At 42.8% G+C, this 20,165-nt stretch overlaps 1 protein-coding gene across 1 annotated transcript in view; it reads left to right on the top strand.

The window, feature by feature from the left end:
• Positions 1-5,936: 5,936 nt before the first annotated feature.
• The window catches only part of LOC118512013, a 75,732-nt gene continuing 61,503 nt past the window's right edge, over positions 5,937-20,165 (top strand). Inside the window, exons 1-3 of the mRNA XM_036055788.1 lie at positions 5,937-6,059; positions 7,250-7,451; positions 17,209-17,615. The gene's annotated coding sequence lies outside the window, so the exon portion shown is untranslated. The remainder of the gene's footprint in view (positions 6,060-7,249; positions 7,452-17,208; positions 17,616-20,165) is intronic.

Raw genomic sequence — 20,165 nt, forward strand, 5'->3', positions numbered from 1 at the left:
GCCTCCACACGACCACAGCACGAGTGGGAGCGAACCCACGGGCATGCGCACCACCCAATGTAAAAGTGTTCGAAAATCCATCCATTTCGTCGCGTTGCTGTGTGGCCACCCTCCACCCTCGCCGTCGTGGGGCAACAATTTGAAGCGATTTTTATGAATGAATTTTTGACATTCGGGATGTGCAGAATATGGCGAGAATTTGTTGGCTGGCAAAGTTCGAAAGTACGAACGTAAAGCTTTTCGTCGTATGGAAAGCTTTCGGAAAACGTGTTTAGCTTTCGCAAAATGTTTCTTCTAAACGAAGGGAAAATGTTTAATTTGACCAGTAGACATAGATGTTATTCTGCATTGTGACAAAAAATCTTAACTCCTCTCTGTAAAACGTTGTTTATCTTCCTGTATGTATCGTGATAAATTTGTCACTCAATCTTTTAAAAGTAAAGTAAAATTCATTTTGGATGGCTATGAACTTAATTTGCATCCGACGTTCAAGAAACTTTTAAGAAAACTATTGCCTTTCGATCTTGAGCGACCGTATGGCAGTTTTCAGATCTTTCTAGACCGATATCCGTCAGTTGCTACTCTGTCGTGGATAAATTACTCCAATTATTAGCTTTTCCTATAGAACAGAACGGCTCGATAAGGTCCTCTAAGGATTGTCCTTTAGTTTTCCTTTGAATGTTTTTTGAGCTGCTGAGGTTGGTCACGCATATCGACACAACGCGATTGTGTTACGTCGCTAGATGCATCGTCTATACATGAACTGATTTATAAAATAAAGAGCAAGGGGCCTCGTATAAGGAGTCTCGTATTGGGGACCACGTGAAAGAGGCGCGTCTGAAGGGCCACGCTGGGAGCTGCCCGTGAGATTGCATTCCCACCTTACCTCTTCGGACATACGTACTAAAACACCACGATCATCAGTATCCTGATTTTCCGAAGGAGGCAGATTTCCCCGATCTCACGAGATCTCCCAGATCTCTAACGTGTAGCAAATCTATAGCTTATAGCCGCAACTTCTATTCCACATAGGCTTCCACCCCAGATCTGCCATTTATCAATATTGGCTTAAGATTGATTAGAATCCAATCAGTTTAGAAGTTAAAAAGCGATATCATAACTGTTGTTGATCATAACTCTTACAAAATCCTCCTAGAAATGATATCAAAAGACTGCGGAGACTCCACAAGAGACAAGACTCGTCAAGACCGGGTATGGAATATCGTCCGGCTTCGTGATATTCATCTGACAGATTGCTAAGGAGATAGATTGTCAAAAGGAGATAGAAAAGGCATTGTAAGCAAAGTTGATCTTTAACCATTCACCATAACACGTATAGCGTAACCATTACAATTTTCGTACATAATTCTGTTGTGTATCTTACAATCTCAAAATAAATCGCTCAAACAAAGTTGTATACAACTAACTGGTATCAAATGTAGGGGTGACCCCCCGAACTGCGTAGGGTGAACTGAATCATGCCAAGGAACCATTCGAATGTGTCAGGGAAAAGAAGCCTTCATTAATTACTCTTTCAAGATATAGACGCTGTTATTGGCAACCGAATCATTAATATCTCGGATTGCAGAAAAAATCAATTACATGCATACGAATATTTTTAATAAATTATGTTAGCCCAAGTCTGGGGGTCTGCATACGTACCCTTTGTTCTAAGCACAAGTACGCTCCAGCAACAGTCCCAGTCCAGTTTCCATCTGTTCCGAGCACAGGTGCATGGTTTTCTCACATTATTACCTTCACGTCCCACTGTTCCGTGATGTTTAATCTCGTTGCCTATGTTCGGCGCAGGAGACAGCGTGGGACGTGCTACCAATTCAACTTGCACTCTGCGCCGTGTAGGTGCCGTATCTTTTCCATATCTATTTGCGTCATGCCCTGTCAACGGGAACGTTGGTGAGAAAACTTTCTGCATGGGGTGTATCACAATAATTAGTTACATTTATTGCCACGAGATCGATAAGACTGCAATAAGTTTAGAAAACGTGGCTACAGGGTGAATCAAAGCACGCGTCCATCCATGTACAACTTGAAACATACGGAACAAAGTAATATGAAATGGGCATGGGAGATATATGGGTATGAAGCAACATTTCCAATGCATTCCATTTGAATACAAATAATACCATACAGCAGTTAAATTCCCAAAACAGAATCACAATCCTGGCCGTAAAAGAAATTTCGCAGCGTAACCATATGTTTGTTACAAATTAAAACTGTACCATCGTAGCGAACATTCAATTTAGGAACACTACTAAGCCCCCGTTGCAATACAGTACGAATTTAGTCAGTAAATCTCACTTCATTCATTCAGGGTTTAGTTATTCGTAGCCAGCAGCTGTTGGTGTAGGTACGAACAGTTTAAAACATCGGTCAATACATGCCGGTGTACAAAAACCCATTCACCACCCACCAAGGCCAATCCAGGAATCGTGTAACCAGTGCACTCTAATCAATAGAGTATTGGGTTTGGGATCGAAATGCTGCAGCTATGTAAGCGGTAGTGGTTGCACTGACGGAAAGGTTTATGTGTGTGTGTGTGCGATCTGCAGTACCGATTGCACTCGATTTTGTCGATTGTGGATTGTGGTTAGTAGTGTTTGTTGCACGTAATCATGGTCTCGATTTCACGCTTTTCCATTCGATGTGAAACTGGGAAGTTGAATTTTATATGTAATTTTATACGCAAGAGATTCTAATGAATTTTCATATTGAAGCAGGTTTCGGTGGAAAACATGGTCAAATATTTTCGAGAAAAACTGAATTAAGAGTTCGATAGGTAAATTAATGTTGCTTTCTACTAAATGGTTTTTCAAAAGGTATTGTATGTTTGTTCAGAAGCTTAAATTGAAAACTGTCAGTAGATTCGTTAAGCCAACAATTAAATTATGAAAAAGAAGACTCAATTACTTATGAAGTGATAGGTTAAAAGTATTTTTCGAATTTTATTTGATGAGACCATTATTTATCTTTGGTATATTGACGTCATAATCACGCGTATATTTAAAATATATAACTGTTCAAATTTTATTTTTTTATCAATTTTGTTTTTGTTGATGGCTCATGTCTGCTAATATTTATTTATCTTGTGGTCACTCTTGTGGGCAATCTAAAAGTTCATGCCCTTACATTATGGAGTAAGTATAAGAATTTCTATGGGAAGGCCAGTGACCAGGCGCTAGCAGCATCGATCTCACACTGCCGGTTCAAAAGCTAGAATATGCACATACGCAATAACAGTCAATAAGACAAAAATAACGCAGAAATGACAGAGAAGAAGCAATGCCGGTCTTCCACAAATCAAAATTAGAATCCAATCTCATAGCAAGAACTTAGTAGACCAAAGAACTTAGTAATATTGGTTGCTCTGATCGTTGTGGGCCGCATTTTGCGGTGCGAGAAGTAATCGGCAAGTGGAAGTACTACTGTGACAAACACCTGAAGGAAGCAGGTGTATGAGATCCACAGCTATGGAACCAGGCACACACCGCTAAGTAAGTAGCTCTACAACAGTATCATCAGACAGTTGATATGTAATAAGTCCTAGGAACTAGTGGTAATTCATCCAGTGTACATAAAGGGTGACTGATTGGACTATGCTAACTTCTCAGACATCAAAGTCCCGAATGCTGCCTCTGCCAAATACTCTTCTACATCCTACTCCAATTAGTCTTATGCAGACTTCAGAAGGCTCCATACAATAGATTACGTCGGATATTTCCAAGCCAAAGTTTTTGGAGAGAAAATGGCCACCTGCCAAAATTCGACTCCTATTGCAGATCCTAAAGCCGGGGGCATCATCTGGTTATCAATTTTAAGGGCGCATACAATGCCATAGACCGCAGCAAACTTCTGCATCGAACTGAGACGTGATTGCTGAGAAAAGGAGACGGACACTCCTGCTTGTTCCTTTACATCGCTGTGGAAGGTAGCAAGCTCCGTCTTCTGTGCTCCTTCGTCATCGGGCGTCAGGACATCGATACAACAAAGGAAAAATCTCTGACCGTGACAGAGCCCGACTCGAAAGCAGAGCACCAGTTGACGGCAACGATCTCGATGTAGTAGAGGAGCTAGCTTCTGCTATCTTGGTACGATCGTAACTTCCGATAATAACGTAAACGTGAATAACGTGAATAACTTCCGTGAGTAACTTCCGATAATAACGTGAATTCTGAAGGCGCATTGTTAAGAAAAACTGTGTCTACTGTGGCCACCATAAACTTCAGATCTTCACATCAGATGACTTCAGAAACATCTTTCATGAACTGTACGATAAATAAATTAAAGCTGATAGGTCTGGTGGTCTTTTATGATACGATTCCAGTGCGGGCAGGGCATGTGGAGAAGGTGAATAAGCCACGGTAGTCACCGTCGGGACGAGTTTGTTGGCTGAACCAAGCGTGGTTGAACCTGTCGTAGTTCTGAAGCAGTCGTGGCTGGAGGAATCCAGTCCTAGACCAAGCTTCTAGGAAGCATAATGTTGACATGATTGTACGAGCAGTTATGAAATGATCCCCAAAGGTTTGTTAAATCTTTATTCAATCAGCAAGTGAGGTAATAATAAAAACAAAATCGTCAAACTTAAATAGCGAAAGATTGTAAATATATAATTCCATGTAAAACATGAAGGTTTATCTGTGAATTTCAACGATGCCACAAGTGGTTGTCGCGGTGGAAGAAAGAGATAGCTCACTTACCATGATGAACAGTACAGGTGATGTTGTATCTGTCTTTTGAAACGCACTTACAATGATTGTGGCTGATTTTTTATTTGTAACTATGGAAACTCTTCATGTGTTTGATGCTGGTGCAAAGTAAAGAGTTCCTGCAACGATATATCCAACTATTTGATAACCTGGATACACCCCTTGAACGACCTTCTTTTTCGTTGGCACTACAACCTCAAGAGGTTTCGGCCTGCCCTTTCTGGCTTTCTGTGACTTCATTTTACCCAAAGCAAAGTAGTCAGCTGTGCGTACCAAGCTCCTAATAATGCTGATTTTATCTAGCTTCTATGTTTCACTCAGTCCTCAAACAACAATCGAATCCATAAAGCATCTCTACATTATTACATTAAGAATTTATCGTGGCGCTGCATTTATCGAGCCCCGCATTACATCCACGATTAGCCAAAACAGTGCCAGCCATGCTGAATCGCTATGCCACATTGCAACCTGTAGCATAGCTTTTCTGTCTCGCTCGTACCGTGCATATCCAACCAGTGAACCTGACGAAGCGTACCGACGGACCACGATTGACATTGCACTGTACACGGTCCGACCATTTATATAGCCGCGTCCGTCAAACAATCCCAGCGATCCCGGCACGTCCCCAGTGAGTGAGCAACATCACACATCGACGTGTGTGAGCAATGGTGGAAGCCGTCGGGCATATACCTGTCGAAGCGAATGGAAGAGTTTTCTCGCCCATCATCATCACCAACCGCGCCGCGTTTTCCGACCCAAAACTGCAACGCAGCTGCGAACGCCAAGGAAGAGCGAGAGAAGCTGAGCTGGGAAAGAATATGCTCAATTTCGCCATGCTGTTTGCCTTCGCTAGCCGACGCACGCTGTCTTGGTGCCGGCCTCACATGCGCTCACACCTTCACCCGAGCCGTGTATACCGTGCGCTCGTAGTGGTTGTGTGTCTTTCGTGTGCGCTGACTGACTGGCTGGTCGGTTGTTCGTGTCTCCGTCGGCCGACCGAGAGCAGCCAGCACCAAAACCAACCAGCATTGCTGCGCCAGTCAGCTGCTCCTTGTAATAATAATCTCCTTGCATTGGTAGTACACACGCTCACATGCTACTGCCGTTGCTGGTGGTGCTTGTACTAGCGTGACGACGACCACGTCTCGGCAACGACGAGTGATCGTAGTAACCACCAGCTGCGGCCGTGCCGCCGTTTTCCAAGGGTTTGTTAGTTCGAAACAAAACGCGCGACCGCGCGGACGTGTTTGTAGCGTTTAGCGTTCCTGACGGTGCGTCTCACAGTGTTCTAGTGTCGGCGGTGCGTGTGCTTGTGAATGGGAACCAGCTAAACCGGTGGGGGAGAGGGGGGGGGGGGTGAGGGTGGGGGAAGAGACTGAGCTAGAGGGACTGTCTGCTCGACATTCTGCACCATTTCGAACTTGACGTGTAGTGCTACCACAGGAGGGACACGTCGTGACGAGTGATCGAGTGATGTGCGTGCGTGCGTGTGTTTGGCAGTGTTTCTGTGTTCTTTTTTAGTCAAATTTGTTGAATCGTTGACGTGCTGATTCTGGTCCGATAAATGTATTTCCGCCTTCTAATTTGATCGTTCTTGTCCGTTATTTACTTGCTTCTTGTCCTGGTTTTTCTTTACCATCGTCCAACGAAACTTCACGCTAAGTTTCAATTTACAAAATTCTATCACATAAAAGAATCCTTTACCACAAAAAAAAATGTCAATGGTTGTCCGAGTTCTCAGTCGTGAGTTCTCGTGATTCTTTCGCCTCACTCTGTTTCTTTCCGATGCGTTTTGCCCCGATACGCAAGATCCAGATTAACCATATTATAAACATCGAACCTGCTGGTTACCCACATCCCATCTCCCCAGAGGAGAATCAGTCCGTTAACATAACAAGCTGTACGAGGTCCCATCTAACTATCCCAGTACGTAGCGGAGCGTGCATATCTTCGACAACAACAAAAAAGGGGACAAAACGAATGCCACAGTAGTACGGTGCTTCTAATAGAAAAGAAAAACATCGTTTCCAAAGCAAATACACACCACACAGCGCCAGCAGGTGAAGCACCGCGTGCGGGAGGCCTGCCTACGATCGACCGCCTGGGAATTTCTGCCAAATGCCGTCATACCGTCAAACCGCCATCGACACATCACGGGCCCCGTCGTCTCGTACACGTACAGGGCGCGTACGGATCACATTTCAATAAGTTATTAAATATCAGTAGTAAAAATAAACTCAAGTCCCCAGTCCCCGGTCCCTGGTTGGCTGCGTTACGGTGAAGCATCGCTTTTGGCACCATGCGTGTGTGTGTGTGTGATGGGGTGAAGCGAGCATACACCGTGTGTGACGTGGGAAAAAATGTCAGTGCAGAACGAACGTCTGGGATCCCGGTGTGGCCGGTCCGCGGTGAAATACCAAACGGTCGGCCGTGCACGGTGACAACAACTCGATGGAAAACGTTTGTTTTCACTGATTTCGGGGCTGGCTTTTGGGATCGGTTTTTAACGGTGGCATTTTTCGCAGTACGCGTGTGTGTGTGTGCAGTGGCGTTAGCAGTGGCAACCCAACAATTCGATCGCAGTGCACTAGAAATCCGGTGCAGGAATCGACGTGAGTGGCCCGTCGACGCGAGTGCATCCGAACGAAACGAGCAGCGAGTGCATTCCCGGTGCGAAGGGTTCTCCGGCGAGCGAGCGAGCGACCGGCCGACCACCCCGAAGGCCAGGTGAGTGGGTATGGGTTTTGATTAATGCTATCAACTGGTGGTCCGATAGTGAGCCAGATCGTTATGCTCACTACACAGTAGTCGTCGTATGGACATATGGATGCGCTCTGGTATCCCGCGCGTGGGTCTTTCACACTCGTACGGCACGAAGATCGCCGTCCCCGTATATGTGTGTGTTTGGGAGGGTTTTTGGTGTAGCGACGAGGTGTTATTTTTACGCGCAATGCTACAGCTCCACCGGTGACATCCGCATTTGATGGGAACACACGTGTATGTGTAGAGTAGGTCTGCGGAATAAAAGGTAGCGATGGGTATACTGAACTGCTGCGAGCACGAATACGCAGGAACACTACTCCTGCCGGTGCATCCCGTAGTACCCGTGAATCGTGAGCGCGATCTTGAATCTGGGAAAGCCACACATCTGCAATTCACTGTGTGTGTGTGTGTGTGTGTGTTCAAATAGCGTTTGCGGCAATAGCAGGCAGATATCTCCCTCGAGACGGGAAAAAAGGGTCGTCCCGATGAATCTAGCTGCTGATCAGTCAGCAGGAACCCCAAGGAAGAAGGGAAAAAACACTTGTTATCGTTCGTTACATTTAACTAAATCTAATTATACCATCCGCAAAAAGAAAAAAAACCGGAGGAAAAAGAAAACGGAAACGTGTCGCTGTCGCACAGCCTTTGCCATGCCATGGTCAAGCGCGTGGGCAAATACACACACACATGTAGCGCTCTGGTCTCTAACTCGTCCAAATAGCTTACATTTTAAAGTGTAAATTTCTTTTGCGTAATGATTGGGAGAGTGTCGGTTTTTTTGGCTTTTATTTTTGTTTTATTTCTTTTCCTCACTCCTCGAGCGCGCCCTCTTCGCCACAGGTCCTCCTCGCCACAGGTCCTCCTCGCCTTCGTTTACAGCGTCCGTGTGACCGTCAGCAGTGGCAGTTCGTTGCTCGATTTAAGATCTGTTTTTTTTTGTGCCCCTCTCTACAAAGTCATCCACATATGACGAAAAAGAATTCAACGTATAAAACATCAAACGGCGAATGGTATTTCGCGTGGTCCTTGTCATAGTTGTGGAAATTTTAACTGCATCACGGTTATACCGCACATACCGTTTGCTCTAAAGCTGACGTTTATTTGATAGACATCATGTACACTTTGTCTTTGACCGCTAGAACAAACCGTATTTTGTTTTTTGGGAAACATCGTTTCAAACCAACATGAAGATCAATTATACTAAAAATAGCGTATCGATTGGAGCGCTTCCACACTGAGACAAAAATAGTGATCCAAGCTTTTTTTTTACACATGTGATTGATCCTTTTTCGGAGGATTATTCCACGCTAGCGTGACAGACGCTGGCTTCTCTCCTGTGTGTAAAGTTTAAGATTATTATTATTATATCCACTACCACTTGCGTCACAGCAAGCTCTGATCGATCATATCGCCCCCAGCCAGTGCTTGGATCCTCGTCCGGACCTCGCCAGGACAATACAATGAACCTGTTTGTGTGGCATGTAAATATGACGTGTGATTATGAATGTTCTGATGTTCCAAGCCGTGTCATCACTCAGGACATGGTCAGCATCTTAGTCACGGGTAGCCTTGAGCGGGGAAACGCTGGAAAAAAAACACACACAGAGTGAAAAACTCACAACACAATCTTTCCACACATCATCCAATTAGTCACGTGTATAATTAGAGAAGAAACATCCTCCAATTTTCCGCGCGACGCGGTAACGCTGACGTCATTGCAACATCTGTCGCGTGTACATGAATCTTGTACGAAAAACAAAAAATCGAAATTGACCCTGTGTTTTGATTTGAAAAAAAAATCATCTTCTGCTAGGTGTAAGTTTTAAAAGTACAAAATAATTGGCCTCGTACGTTTTGTCACTTTCTGTTTGAAATGTCCACGAAGTACTCCAGAGAAGTACTTAGAGAAATATAATATAAATTGTTGTGTTGGTATTTTATTTCAAATTATATTTGTATATAAAGATAGAGATATTTTAAGATTATCCGATGGGTTCTATACTTAATTGTACATAGCTTTTGTCAGAATCAAAGATACATTTCTTTATTTCTTGATTTATTTCTTAATATTTGTCTACCTCAAGGACTTAACAATAGTGAACTAAGGACTAACACAGGAGAGAGAATGGAGAAACAAAAGGAAATTTGTTTATCGGAGATGAAGGGAATAATGGAATTGATGGAATTCTTAGTTTAAAAGACGCATAGCGAAAAGTGTGGGATCTGTGGAAAAACTTCAAGAGTTTCAAAGTTGAAAAGTTGACAATCACTTCGGTGTTCGGTGGGAGAATTGACAAACCAATAAATCTACAAACAGCAAGACGCGTGAAAGATTTTTGAACTCTTTCAACACGAACTACAGCAAGGGATGTATAGAGAGACCAGAAATATTCTAATACAGATTCTACGTGAATCGAATAGAGCTTTAAGGCATAGAGGATTTAAAAGATCAGAAGCTAGAAGCTAAATTAGACCAACACATATATAGGCTTTGCCAACAGTCACTTCTGAGTGGTGACTTAGACAGCAATTTCGTTTAAATTATAATTGAATAAGACTGGGCAGTTTTTCATCATTAAATTTCATTATGGGGAAAAATCGCCTTCTTCTTTTGGCTCTACAACTTTGAGAGTCCTCGGTCTTCCATTTATTGCTTACTTGAAGCAAAGTTGGAAGCATTTTTGGATTCTTTCAACGCAAAGTACAGCAGAGGACCTACACAGAGACCAGACTATGGCCAGGCATATTCTGATACAGATCCAGAATGAGCACGATATAGGCATAGATAATCTGCCAGATCTGGAACTAGACGCTGAATTGGAACAACACACTTTTAGACTTTGGCTAAAGTCACATCTAAGCTATGGGATGGAGTGAGCTTTGATTCGAGCCATAAATCTTGAGCAATCAACAAGTCTCATTCGCTCGATAGGAATCTCGTTTAAGTTATAACGGAATAAGATCAGCCGGTTTGTCATCATAGTGTTTCATTAAAGAAAAAAAAAACATCGCCTTCTTTTGATTCTACAACAATAAATTCTCCACCACAGGACTTTTTTCTCAACCAAACTTGGCTGTTACGCTAGTGAAACGTGTGGTCATCGGTACTTTAAACTAAACTTTAATATAACAGCTCGTGTCTTACGAATGCTTGGGCGACCTGAGTTGCTGGAATGTTTTGAAACCACTCATTCCCTGATGCAGCTTGATTGATTTTACACTTTTTCTTTCCTGAAAGTGTAGCAAAATTTCTTTATAATATTTTTCCTTTTTCGTGGAATCGAGCTCAAAACGTGGGTGTAAATACTTCGTCCATTCCCACATCGCCCAAACGTGCTGCACAAGCCGTAAAGCGCTGCCGTAACCTTGCAAGAAGAGAACAAAACACAGAGAGAGGCAAAAAATTAAATCGAATTTCTGCCAAAGGTAACGATTTGATTTCCTAACGAACTTGTCTAACGGTTCGCAAACTTATGATAGACTAACATGAAAGCTCTACGACGGAGTTCACATCTCTGCAACGGGCGAAAGAAAACAAAAACTTACCGAACGGAGCGCTAGGGCATGGAACAAATTGCACTCGAACGTATCGAACAACGGGTCGGTGGTGGTACAGGTTCAAGGTGGTAAAACAAAAACGGGAATAAGCTGTGCTGGCTTTGGCTCGCAAAATTGCCCATAACGCACCTGGCGTCTCCATCTCGCGCTCAGCCTCCTCCATCCACCAGGCGCCTCCACGCTGTTAAGCCAATTGACAGAACACCCATGAGCTGCAGTCGCACAGCGCGCATGGAAGGCTAACAAACCCAAAAAACAATAATGCAAACAAGTGTACTCACAGAAGACGGGGAAACAACGTTTCGAAGTTCTAGCAGCAGGCATGGGGCACCTGCCCAACATGGTGAACCGTTCGTGGATGCGTGTGTGCATGGGTGTGCATGGGTTGATTTTTTGCAGAAAATTCGCAAACCATGTAAGACTTCGATACGCTTAGGTTCTTCGCACGTGTTTCCACTCTGTGTCTCGCTGTGTGTGTGTGTGTCTGTGTTTTCGTTTTGAGACGGATAATTTAATTTGAATTTACGTGTCCGCACACTGTGCCATACACTGACACAGTAAGCTAAAGCTCCCCAAAAACGAGCCATAAAAAGTCATATTCCCGCAAGAAAGTAAAAACCTTCTGTCGAAGTGTAAAACTTGCCGAGGAACCATATCTGTACGGTTTTTTGGTTCTTTATTCTTCCTGTGAAACCCCTACCATTTAGTCATGCGCACCGTATTACATCTGTTAGATCCTTAGATATTGAAAGCACCGAAAGCCTTATCATCAATATAATGATAGGACTAAACTAAAGAACGAGAAAAAAAACTGACACTCACACGCAGGACGGGGAAACAACTATCACGCAATGCAAGCCACTAAAAGCTGCAAAGTGCCCGTGCCGAAACAGTTACCCCGCTTTAATAATGGTGATATACATTTATGGGTTTCGACCACCACCTCCGCCTCCTCCTCCTCCTACCGACCCAGGCTTTCGGGTGGAAACACTTGCTCGCAACGTGACTCCGTTACAACATGATGGAAAAGTTCCAACTTTTTCAAAAGTATTACGATTTTCCGAATCCGAAAACGAACTCGGCAAAGTTTGACTTTTTCGTGTCAAGCAACAATTACCGTAATGGTGGTAAAAGCGGGTAGAATGGAGCTGACCCTTCTTCGACTCCAGCTCCATGCTGCAAAGAACGGGCTGGTAGAAAAACACGAGGCGAGTGTGTTCTTCCGTTCCGGTGAACCTGATACCCACCGTGGGAGAATACGTGATGCTAACCGGTCTTGAGTGTTAGTGCCGCAAATATCTGCCCTTATTATTTGAGACAGATATTCCCAGCGATAAAAATTGAAAGATAAAACAGAAATGACTTGGTGCAATCGTCCCGTCTCAAAATCCTCACGGGGCGAGTTATTGGGGTTTTACTTATAAAAAGCATCAAAAGATTTTTATTCTGTTATTTACTTTCACTTTTGTTGAAGAAATTTTTATAAGAAACACTACTGTAGAGATACTTTTACACCATCACGGTTACGTACTACGAGACCAGGTGATAAAGTGATGAGGAAACTTTCCCATTAGTATTTCACACGGAAGAAAATTTTCCAGCCGAACCCCGTTACCGTTGGGAGAGCTTGAAACGTATTTGAATTCTTTTACCAAGGTGAAAGACTTTGTCACGCACTTTAAACTCTCTAGCGTTCAATCTAATTAATGCGAGTATTTAACTCATTTACCTTGAAGGAAAGCATTCTCTTAATGAGCTGCAATGTTTGATGGTAATGTGAAAGGTCTATACTGAAAGCTTGCTCAGTAGGTCCTATAGATTTAAGTTGTTACTAATTACATTGGCAAATATTAAGGAACCTTTACATTGAGTTATTAAACATTATTTAAATTATTCAGTTTTGCTCAAAGCATGTTATATCTCACTGGGACTTTGAAATATACTAGCCTCTTAAATTTACCAATCCTCTCAACTTAAAAGGTCTTGTCTTTCTGAATTCCAAGACTCTTTGCCTTTGGAGAGTCAGTTCCCAGAGTGCAGAATAACGGCTCAAGCTAGGTTTGTTTCCTGTGCTTCTTTCTAGAGCTAGCCCCAAAAAAACACTCTCTTATCTCAGCATCTTTACAAGCTGCAAATTACGTTAACCTTCGTAACCAAAATCAGCCGACCGTATCCTTGGGTGAACGAATTTTGGTCAGCTCGGGAAGAACGGGCAACAGAATGGAAAGTTTTTCCTTTTTTAATCCGGAAGTTCACCCTTCCGTACGTACGAGCAGTGTGCTGCCGTTTAGTGCTTCGTGTCTGTAGTGCCATCTTGGTACCGAAACGTCAATAGGGCCACGGATCAAGTGGACTCGTAGAAGAGTTGGTTCCATTTGTTTCCATCAACCGCACGATTTCTAGCCACCAGCGTCAGCGTCAGCCCCAGCCAGCGAGCAGGAAAGAGATGCCGTATACTACAGGACGTCACCACAGCATCAGCAATGCTTGAAATCCACTTGAAATTAATAAGGAGACCCGGGCGGGTTCCGCATGGACTGAAAGTGTGCTTTAAAACTGCATGCAAATGAGACCGGATCACAATGTCCTTCGATTGGGAGCTCTATTATTTTGTACCCTCTTGCACAACTGTACGCTTGTGTATGTTATCGATTTGTCGGGTGTATTGTGCACCACAGTATCGATACCTGGGCACGGACGAAGGCTTTCCAAAAACGGACATCTAAAAATATTCCAAGCAACATTACTAATCAGAGTTCAGACCGACACAACATATTGTAGTAGAGCTCCGCAAATGGTAGACAGTAGTAAGTTAAATTTTTTTATTATGAATAATGAAAAAATAATCTGAGGAACAGCTGAAGCCATATCTTGCGAGTATCATTCCATGCGCCTTATTGCTGTAGCTATATCGGTTTTAACGTTCAAATTGTGCATTCTGATGTCATCTACTCCAGCTCAATCAGATTTGCTAAGAAAGTTAAATGATAGCTAGGCAATTTTTAAGCGATAGCCTCCAATAGCCATGTTCATGTTCTTTGGTGCTATTTATTTCTTGTGATGTCATTTATCGTTCAAATTCACATCCAGAATCACAACGGGTCAATTAAAGCAAGGATCTAATATGCTTTTCCGCGAGAGGACGCCTATCGCATCATTCGGCTCAAAGTACGAAGGAAAAAAGTTGCGTTGCTTGCTATGATCAAAGGCCCTAGCAGACAGGGCATTGGTCCTCTTATCTAAGCAAACACAACGAAAGTGGACAGGAGATTTTTTTAACTGCGAAAAACGATTTTGATCCAGACCAACCATTTGAAAGACAAGATTCGACCCTAAAGGCCATCCGGCAACTGCAGAACTGCAGTTTCGTAAAATTATAAAGGCCAGATTATTATTTATTTACCAATTATGGCGGTCTGATGCTGTATTGTCGAAGGCCAGATTCGATTGTAAAAAAATATATTTTCGGTGAAAAAGGCCAACCCTAGGACTTCAGTTTTTTTTTAATTATTTATGGGCTGCATTTTCAATTTTTGTTTTGGCTTTCGTTATTGAGAAGAGCAATCAGCACAACGCAGCTCTTGTTGCAGGACACAAGAATAACATTTAGGCAATATTTGATGAGTAACCCCAAAAGTTATATAATTACATGTCAAGTTAATTCATAAGCTTGAAGAAACTATGTGGATCTTTACTTATTAAATTTTACTGGTTCTATGTGTTTAAAGGCCATATTTGTAACGTTAGTACGACCTTAAATTCTCTAAATCTTAAAATTCAACTGCGTCATGTGGAGACCTAGCCCCCGGTTCTGGATAGACAAACTGGAATCAGCACAGAGATGATTAACTCGGTTAACCCTTCGGCACCATCTGCTTCTTTTTCGGTGCCATCTGCTTCTTCTTCTTCTTGGCCTAATGACCTCTTATTTAGGCCATGCCTGTCATTTCTTCTGGATTATTTTAGTGGTTGATACAACGTAGCTTGACAGTCAGGCCTCATTACAAGGGGACGATCCGGATTGGTATTGAACCTCGATCTCGATCCTACATTGTGAAGACCGACGCCACTGTCTCTTCTACGACAGAGACACCTCCAAGGATCCGGCTACCATGAACAAGATTATACTGTTCAGCTTAAGAACTATTATTAGCTGATATGAGAAGGGATTAAAGCAAATATGTTCATCACTTTGATACTCTCTCCAGTGAGGTCAGTTTGCTAGTCAGTTTCGGGGCGGTACGGTGGCCGAGGCGACAGCAGCGCCGGGCTTCACACGGCAGGACCGGGTTTTCATATCTCATCCAGACCGCCTCCCCGTACATAAGGCTGAATACTTTTCTTCGGGTAAAATTAAGTCACAGAAAGCCAGAAATGGCAGGCCGAGACCTCTCGAGGTGGTCTTCTCCAAGGAAGAAGAAGAGGTCAGTTTCTAAAACAAAATGGGGCTCATTATAATGCAGTCAGACTAAATCAGAGTGAATTTGTAGTTATAGGGTTAGTGAATTTGTAGTTATAATTATAGGTCTTCTTAGATTATTTTAAATGTGAAAAACAGGCCGAGACCTCTCGAGGTTGTAATGCCAAGGAAGAAGAAGAAGAATAGTACTTTAAATAAATAAATAGTAGCTAAATTGTTCAATTTAACAAACAAAACGAAACATTTTACTATGCTTTGATGGTTTACAAAGCACATCTGCTAAGCTCAAACACAACTTCTGCAATACCCATAATTCACTTGTGTTGATTTTTCTACCTTAAAAAAATCATCATAAAATAAAACGGAACCTTCAAGAACGAGTTCTTAGAGGAAATGCCTTCACTTTTATTTGCTTTACATGCAGCTTGAGTAGTAAAAAGAGGAATCGCTGTATGAAAGCAAAAAAAATCAAAGCACCAGAAAATCATTCGTCATAAAGCATGGCTCCAGCACAATCAATTTGCAGTCTATGGCTATCAGCGAGCAGAGCGCATATTTGTTTTCATCATCCTTCAATCTGTGTGCCATTTCATTGCACATAAAAGCGAACGCCCGTAATTCATGGGTAGTGATGAAACGCACCACCATGTGCATCAAATGGCAAGGACGCGCATCAAACGCTCGGTGCCTGAAGTCGACAAAATAAGAGAGTGAAGAAACAATAAAAGGTCAGACACTTGCATCAAGTGGTAAATATATAGAAATATTTGTCCGAACGTCAACGAACACACACACACACACATACGACGAACCAGAGCTGCATACCAAGCCAAGCTGGGTGAATATTACAATACGCGCAATAGAGGAAACGCATCCCACAATAAATGGCTGTGATTTGACTTGCTTCATCTGTAGGAATGTGAATCCGGGGGCCGAGAGTGTCGCGTCAACCGCGAGTGCTGCAACAGTTGACCATGGCTCAGAAAGAAAGATTTTTTAGAGAGAACATAGCAAACAACAGCAAGAAAACCGAGATGGACTGCGATGGATGGCGAGTGCAAGCGCCATTTTACGATGGCAATGAGCGTGGGGCTAGATTCAAAGCGCAAACAATAAGCACAAATGAGAAAGTCGATATGAAGTAAAAATAACTAGCCCGAAGTCTTTCGCAACCAAACCGCACTGATAAATGCGGATCCGTTGCCGCGCTTCTATGCTGCGGTTTTCCGGCCGGTAGATCAACATGTCAGTCAAGGGAAATGAAATAATTAATTGTTTTCCTGACCATTCTTCCTGTAACGCTTGTACTGTGTGCGTTACGCGTCAGATGCAGTCAAGAAATCATGGTTCATTTCCGGTTTTTAGCGTTGAGAACGATTAAATCCGAGGGTTGGGCAGGCATCATCCGGTGACACGGTGCTCGGTGGTAGAACAATTCTACATGATTTAGACCATCGTTTTAAAAGTCTCACCACACAATCATTTAGCAACAGAATGCCTTCAATCAGAAGACAGGAGAGCAAGAGGCCATTTGAAGGTAGTTGTTGAAGCAGGAGTCTTGTGAGAACAAAGCCAGGTCCCATGATGCCTTCACCAGCTACTTCACAGAATGCATTAGTGGGCTAAGGACAAGGACACACGGTTCTAAGGGCACTAATTTTCTTGCACTCACAGACACACACACACACACACACACACACAGACACACTTTACTACAGCACCTGCTTTTCTTACTATTTACAGGAGCACTCAAACGAGCACGGCGAAACGGTGGACGAAAATGAGCAGCATTAGGAGCGGTGCTTAATGAAGCATACATTAACAGCATCGACCACTTTCTTCTGCTCGAGGAAATAAGGTGGCAGGGCGAACGCCCAAAGTGCCCTGTCGACTGTCGTCGTCGTCGCTCGCAGCAACTCTGGCCTGGCGCACGGGGGGGAAAAAAAGAGAAACTCAATTTCAGCTTGTGCTGCTCGTAGTTGTGATAGTGAGAATGGTTCTGGTGCTACGGTTTCAAGTAGTTTTGCACTTGCTTATGATGCGCCCGGCCAACCTTCATCCCAGCGCCAGTGAAATTGTGACCATGTGAACGACAGCTGCGGCCGAGTAACAATGTTTTTCATCGGGGAAGGCGTTCGTGTACGGAAAAGGTACGGTATTGAACTTGTAGCTGCATTTCACCATTTTCTATTGTATTTTCGTTGTTGTATGTGTTGCAACCGTGAATCATTCCGTGCGAGTTATGAATTTTGTAATTCGTTATTGTGTAAATTGTGTGTTGTTTGGTGTTGGACGGCGGTGTGATACGATTTGCAAGCGTTCGGTGAACAAGAGACTTGAGTCATTATTATATTTAAAGTGTTTATTAAACGTTGGGCAGTTTTAATAGGCAAATGATTTTACAAGAATAACAACATTTCAGGCATCGCCAGCTGTTGATTGTTACAACGTCCTTCGGTTTTTTAGAGTTTTCACTGGATACAGACTCAGATGATATCACAATAGCACCACATAATGTAACACAATCGGTTCCGAATCAACTTCCGTGAAGTGCGTAGTTGAATACCGTGACGTACTTGAAATTGGTTCTTTTCTTCTCATAGGGTTTTTTGTGCTCAGAATTGTGTTTTGCGAACTAGTGATGGATATTTTGAAGGTTGACATATGGAATCTGTTCGGGCATTTCTCAACAGGAGCAGCTATCAAAATTTGTAAATTACAGGGTTACCGAGATGTATTTATTTATTTGTAAAATATTTACATCGACAATTATTTGTTCTCAATCATTCCAAAAAAAAAACAAGAAGACATTTCAAAACCGTACCTTCGCATACAAGAAAATAACACTTATCTAATCTGAAGTTATCGCAATTTTACCTCATTCTGCTATAAAAACTGTCCACACTAAAGATTACCTAGTAATGTACAAAGAATGACTGGACTCTGGTGAAGTTAAAGCAAACAATTTGTATGTAAACAAAATATATTTTTTGCACTTTCTGGAAACCTCTCAAGACTAAAGAGCATCTTTGGAAACATATTAAGAGGACCCCTTGGCAGAAAAAAATCAGTACTATCATTTTTTTTAAACAATGATTTTGAATGTTCCTGTCCTATTCATTCGTAAATTATCCACTGCACCTGTGCTTTGGGAAGGTGTGACAGAGTCTAGTTTTATTCTTCTTCCTTGGCACTACAACTTTGAAAGATTTCGCTCGACCTACCATTTTTGGCTTTCTGTGAGTTGATTTTGTGAGTTGGGAAATCAGAGTACGTTTAAGAAAGAAGAAAGGAAGAAAGTTTTACCAGGAGATAGCAGGCCGCTAAAATTAACTTTAGACCTAAGGTGACCTGCTGGCGGAATAAGGATGGGGATCTGGTCAGTTATCAAGATGTCCTCTCGCGATGGGCTCAGTACTTTGATGAATTGCTAAATGATCAGTTCAACGAACAGCTAGAGGCTCCACTAGCAGATGATATCATGCTACTGCCACCTAGCATTGATGAAACACGAATGACCATCCGTCGGCTCAAGAACAAGGCACCAGGCACCGACGGAATAGTAGCCGAACTGATCAAAAACGGTGGTGCAGCACTCGAACAGGAAATTCATCAAATTATTACTGAGGTATGGGATAGCGAATCGATGCCCTGTGATTGGAATCTTCATCATCTATCCCATTTACAAGAAGGGAGATAGGCTAGAGTGCAGCAACTACAGGGGTATTACGGTGTTGAATACCGCCTACAAGATTTTCTCCCTTATCTTACAAGATCGACTTGTCCCATTCGTTGAAGAGATAGTCGGAAACTATCAGAGAGGATTCCGAAAAACAGCCACTGACCAGATCTTTACGATGCAGCAAATCTTGGGGAAGATGGCGGAGCAATAGCTCCACTCCTAACATCTCGTCATTGATTTTAAAGCCGCATATGACAGCATAGCCTGGGAAAAGCTGTACGACGTAATGAACTCTTTTGGAATCCCGGCCAAGCTTACCAGGCTTGTACGAATGACAATGGCCAACATCACATGCCAGGTGAAGGTGGATGGAAAACTCTCAGGGCCCTTTGCTACCACCAAGGGCCTGCGCCAGGGAGATGCCTGTCTGTCTCCTCTTCAATCTGGCGCTAGAGAGAGCCATCCGCGATTTTGAGGTGGAAACATCGGGGACCATCTTCTATAAGTCAATCCAGATCCTGGCACACGCTGATGACATAGACATCATTGGTTTCTCCTATGTAGCAGAAGCTTATCAAAGGTTCGAGCGAATGGCACAGAACCCCGGGTTGGACATTAACGAGGCAAAACAAATACTGATTTAAGCAGGGGTGATGTACAGATAGTTGATTTGACCCGTGGAAAGGTAGACAGCCTTGCGTACGGAGAGGCAGTCTGGATGGAATTTTAACCTTGGTGCTGCCGTGTGAAGACCGGTGCCGTTATCATCTCTGCCAGCGTCTAGTTCTACCAGCAAAATTGTCCTCTTCATGTACAGCAGAGTATAAAGATAGCTCGAATATTTCTAGTTCATCTCGGAAGATTCTCAGTTTTCTTTTTTCTATCTAGTTTAAGGAAGAGATTTTAATTCTAGTATTAGAAAAAATCTTATTCTAGTTATAAAATGGTTTTTATTTCACCATGACTGGCATTAATCAATTCAGGTTAGAATTAAATAATGGAAGACTCTCACAAGAAT

Source organism: Anopheles stephensi, chromosome 3 (genome assembly GCF_013141755.1).
Source record: "Anopheles stephensi strain Indian chromosome 3, UCI_ANSTEP_V1.0, whole genome shotgun sequence".
Classification (NCBI taxonomy): domain Eukaryota; kingdom Metazoa; phylum Arthropoda; class Insecta; order Diptera; family Culicidae; genus Anopheles; species Anopheles stephensi.